The following is a 6,000-nucleotide window of genomic DNA, read 5'->3' on the forward strand; positions in this document are numbered from 1 at the left end:
CTTTTTTAGAATGTATTCGTAATAGCCCATGATACACTTATCTTAGATATTTTTTGTGAAGAGTTCGTTTGACAAATAGATCTCTATATTCTTCTAAAGTTCCCGTGTATTCGGAGCCTGCCCTATTTTGAAAAAAATATTAAAAGTACACCTATTTACAAGGAATTCAGACTAACTATGCTAGAAGTCACTTGTAAGTTGCTGCAATTTGATTTTAAAATATGGAGATTCTTTGTAGCTGTCACGACCTAATTCCCACAATAAATTGTGATTGCATCCAACGCTACCGTTAAGCAAGCTAAGTGAACCACCAACACAATAATCCATTCATAGAACTTTTTAAATCAAAAACTACATTAATAAAGTGGAATTAAGTTTAGAAGCCATGTTAAAATACTTCCATTCTTACTAACTCACAAAGTATAAACAAACATAAAGCAAAAGAATGATAATGTTAGGTACAACTATGAACATCTACCGAAAATCCTCAAAACTTGGTGTCACAAGTATATGAGTATCTAGTAAAATATACAAAACCACTATAGCTACTGTCTGGAATGAAAATAGGCAAATAAAATAAACACAAGGGGGAAAGAGACTCTGCGGGTCGAGGCATGGATAATAACTCACCACTAAGTCTCCAACATATGCGACTACGCACCCCAGTGACCAACCGATGTACATATCTCAGTACCTGCACATTTAGTGCATAAGTGTAGTATGAGTACGTAAGTTAATGCGTACTCAGTAAGTATCTAGTTTAACCTTGAAGAAGTAGTGAAGAGAGATCGACATCCACACTTACTAGTGGTCCAATAGCAATATATATAAAAGTAGACAGATATGAAACACAACAAGTAGCAACGAAATAAGTAGATATAAATAACATGATTTTCAACATAAGAATAGTATGGGTTGGGGAGGCAGGCCTATTTGGGAGAGTTGTGCTATGCGATCGCAAAAGGACTCACGCGATCGGGGAAGAGGAATCTGCTGAGTAAAGAGAGTCGCGATCGCAGAGCTGGAGCAGGTTGTTCTTCGTGTTTGCATGGGCAGAGTCGCGAAAGCGGTGAATTGTGGAGGCAGGCCTGTTTTGGAGAGTTGTGCTATGCAATCGCGGAAGGACTCACGCAATCGCGGAAGAGGAATGTGCTGAGGTTTGGGAAGATTGTGCTTCGCGATCGCAAGTAGGACCACGCGTTCGCATAGGGTAATCTCATGGGCGAGGCAGGTTGGCATTCACGACCGCAAAGAAGGGAGTTGCTGGGTAGACTTGTTTTATTTCGGGTTTTGGTTCATTTCTTCCACTTCTCTCATCGATAGGGTGATTTTTGGAGTTCTTCAAGAGGGGATTTTCATCATCTACGGCAAGGTAAGTAATTCCCACATTTTGTAAGTTAATTACATATATTCTATAAGGATTTAAACATGAAAAGTTATGGAAATTGTGATTTTTTGGTAGAAAATCTAGAATTTGTTATTTTGGAGTTTTGACCACGAAATTGGGGATGGAATTAGAAATAAATTATATATTTGAGTTCGTGGTGTTAAGTAGATTATCTTCAAAAAAATTTGAAATATAGTCACATAGGCCCGAGGGTTGACTTTTCAAGCGGAATTGAGAATTGATATAAATTAATTAATTATGAGTGTTGGGTAATATATTTATTGGTTTTCATGTTGTTTGACTAATCTCAGATTGTTTGGCTTTGAATTGAGGAGTTAGAAAGGCATTGAAGCCGGTCATGAAACTTCAGAGCGAGGTAAGTCTCTTGTCTAACTTTGTGCGGGGGAAACTACCCCATAGGTATCAAATTGTTATGTGCTACTAGTTGTGGGTGTTGTGTACGCACGAGGTGACGAGAGTCCATACGTATCTAAAACATATTTATGTCCATGTAGACTTAGGATTTTATCATGTAATATTTGAATTATTTGAACTCAATTTGCTAGCTTAATTAATTAAATTTATAATTGAAATTGATTTATATATATATTAGGCCGATCTTTATCACCTTGAGTTCTGGGCAAGATATTTGATAAATGCTAAAGGTTATATTCACTTTATGCTCATGCATCTGTGTTGTAAGCACGTGACTCGTAATTCGATAAGTTTCTTCATTTCTTGTTAATCGGGTCGACCGACTCAGTAATATATTGAGATGCATCTCTGGTTCGCGTCAGTCGACCCCGACAGTGTACACACCACTCTGGATCGGATCGTACGACCTCGGCATAATCGTGCGTTATATCAGCTAGCAGTCCGGATATTCACGAGATTCCCCTTCTATTGAGGCCTGGCATTTTTATATGGTATTCTTTATCCGTTTGAGATTGCACTTGATATCTCTGATCTATGGATATAGCATATGAGATTTGAGAAATTTATATCGTTAAAAGAAATATTGGAGGACTATGTATTACATTTTTTATCTCACTACTACTATTGTGCTTCATAAATATTTATGAATTATCATATTGATTTATTAGACCACTAGTAAGTGTCGATGTCGACCCCTTTATCACCACTTATCTGAGGTTAGGCTAGATACTTACTGGGTACTCGTTGATTTACTTCTGCACTAAATGTTCAGGATCTGACAGGTTCATTTGGGCATGTAGGCGCAGATGCTGAGGGGACTTTATGGTGAGTTCTATTTCATGCTACGATTCGCAACATAGAGTCTCCATCATATTTATTTACTTTATTCTATCTATCTTGTATTCCAGACATACGTTGTATTATTATTGTACTTTCTAGTAGATGCCCATGCACTTGTGACACCGAGTTTTAGGATGTTCTAGAATTTGTTTGTGACGTTGCTTCACATTGACACACTTTTACTATTTATTCTATTTGAGTTGAAGTTTTCCACGATTTTAATGCATTAATTTCTTTATCTAATGAGATTTATGATTTCATAAATAATAAAATAAATAATTAAGTTGGTAGTTCACTGCTGACTTGCCTAATGACGACGTTGGGTGCCATCATGACCTATATTGAGATTTGGGTCGTGACAGCTTGGTATCAGAGCTTTAGGTTCAATTAGGTCTCACAAGTTATGAGCAAGTCTAGTAGAGTCTTGTGGATCGGTACGGAGATGTGTCTACTTATCTTCGAGAGGCTACAAGGTTATTAGGAGCACTTCCCTTCTTGATTCCTCATCGTGCGATTTGATTCCTTTGAGGCTTATAACTTTATTTCCTTCCTACTCAATTTTATGCAACATGGAATGCTTGGTATTGAGGAGTTGTAGTGGTACTGCAGATGTGGTGCATGATGTTTTTCCCTGCATACTCGAGCGAGTTATTATCGTCATCTTGTGGAGGGGCGTCTAGTGGTTTCAGCCCAATGTTAGTGTTGCCTACAGATTCGAGGCTATGCACAGTGTATTATGATGTTCATGCGCTATTATCACGCAGTATTGGTGTAAATAGTAGAGTGCTTATGTATGTATCGTTGCAGTGAACCGCTTGAAAGGAAGATTGCTCGGTTCATGGTTTAGAGGTTCGACATTTAACTCCAGCGGAGGAAAGGCAATTGAACTACGGATGTTCAGGCTCTGGTTGATGGAGTAGCGAGACTTGATATTCTCGAACGTGGTGGAATTCTCATTTGTGATATAGTATCGTCCTTGTTGGAACGCATTAAGTCTTATCGGTGTTATGGTCTTCTTTGATTTGCCTCGGGGCAGGGAGTTGTGAAATGGTGCCTAAGAAGCGGTTGTCAGAGATGGCAGGGTGTAACAGTTTCAGAGTCGAATCGGTGTTTCTAATGTTGATGGCTCGAGAAAAATAATTTTCAAGGAGTCTTAGAGTTGGTAGCAGTTTATTAGTTCGAGTGATACAAAGATGGATTTTGATTTGTGGCAGTATTTGGGAAGCGAAGGAAAATGAAGGACATGGTGGGAGGTGTCTCGCAGAGGTTGAATTGCTAGAGGTCGAGTAGTTCGCTTCGGAAGATGGTTAACTCGGAGCGGGAATGTTGGCGTATCGTATGGATTTCGTGGTAGGATGGCCACATGCTTCCAGAAAACGTGGTGCGATTATGGTCATGGTGAATAAGGGACTAAGTCTGAGTATTTCGTTTGAGATGGTGGCTTTGTGCTTCGAAAATAGAATATGACGGAAAGAGTTTGCTTGAGATGCAACATGAATCCGAGTTTTGGAACGTATTGTTGGACCTGCAGTTGATGCTAGTGGGGAATGAATAGGCTCTTACAACTGGTGGATGAGCGTGGGCTCAAGAGGGTTCATTGATTTCGTAGTTGCACCCAAGGCAACATCGTTGGAAGATGTCGATATGGAATTCCACAGGTGGGCTATCTCCTGTGAGCAGGTTAGCGATTGCATGATTTTGATGAAGTTCCTACAAAGAGTTCTACTTACTACCCACCAGGAGGTCGAATGTGTGATTGTGGCTGATAATTCGGAATGTTTCATGAAATATTTTGATAAGAGATTGCAAAAAATTTGGCGGTTAACAGTACGAGATCATGGTAATTGAGAAGGAGGATTCATTGTGGGTTTTAGATTTATATGATTGTTGCTTAAAGCTAAGTGGGGGAGCCCACTGCCTACGGTGGGGTCACGTGGTAATGTGCCTTGGCAGCATTGGGTTATCAATACATTGGTGGATCAGTTAGGACTAAGGAAGGAAAATATCAAGGGAAATTTGGGCAAAAAAGCGCCTTATAGATTCATGTGCAGATTTTGGGATGGCTCAGAGTTTATGCTTCTTATGGACGTGATGTACAAGGAGAAGAATTCATCTGGTTGCTTCTTTGGGAGTGTTCATATGCTGACAGCGCAATAGAGTTTGGTTATACATTCGGGACTAGGTCAGAATGGGTGACTCTCAATAGTGGTTCTTGTGGGTTTAAGAACTTAAGCACGGTGTCTAATGATTTTGGGTTCATTATGTGGTTGAATACCGGAATTTTGTAGCAGAGTGTGAAGAGTACTTGGAAAATTTTCTATGTTATTATCGGGTCTGCAGTGCAGTATCGGAGAAATGGGAGAAACAGCTTCGGATTCGCGGAAGGTCTTTCAGAATGGACGTACCAATTGGAGATACTATTGTGTGCATGAGGAGGGTATGAGATGGTTCATAGGTATCTAGACGATGTGGTCTTGTGATTTGGGTCACTCGGGATGAGTGTTGTTGAGTTTCGTTATGTTTTTTAATGGAGCTATTATTATTTCAAAGGCAAGTCAAGAGGAAATGGGAAGAAGTTGGGTCAGTTAGTAATCGTTTGAACAAGCATGATGGTGGAAACGATCAGTTCCTTCTGTGTGTTAAACTATACATGTGATTCGTGGATGTATGCGTGGGCTTGACATCCACCGTAATTTGGTTGATTTGGAGGTACTGGATGCTGGTGTCCTTGTTATGTGTAAATGGATCCCATTTAGAGTTATAATGGTTTAGATTTTGACTTGAGGGTGGCATTTTCTGCAGTTATAGGATTTCAGTTGCATGTTGCGTAAATGAGGTAAGTAAAAGGTTTCTAGCTAACGAAGTGTTTATTTGGTTCAGGGGTTATGGTGAATACTAACTCTTGCGTAGCAGCATGATAGGTGAAGTGAGCGGTATGGAAATTGGAAGTGGAGGATCAAGGTTGTGGTTCAGTGTTGATAAGAAAGTCCCGAGCTCGGAGGAGCGGTGGAAGATTTCATATATTCAAAGTATGCCGACGCCATCTTAGTGTCGCCTAAGAATGGTGTCCTATGTAAGAGGCACTTTGTATTGATTTGCGGATTCTTGATTTGCATTACAGAATTAGTATGGTTGGTGGTATGGATGTGTAGACTTTGCAATCTGGTACGGAAGGTCGTGGGAGTATATGCCAAGGGAAGATCGTATAAGTGTGACATGTTAGTCCCTTGATTGTTATAGGTTGAAACCAAGTATGGAGATTCCGGTACTATTGCTAATATGAGAGTTCATGCCTGAAAGGCGCTTTATTCATTTGGTTATGGACTGTGGGAGTTTGT

This window comes from Nicotiana tabacum, chromosome 11 (assembly GCF_000715075.1).
Source record: "Nicotiana tabacum cultivar K326 chromosome 11, ASM71507v2, whole genome shotgun sequence".
Taxonomy (NCBI): Eukaryota; Viridiplantae; Streptophyta; class Magnoliopsida; order Solanales; family Solanaceae; genus Nicotiana; species Nicotiana tabacum.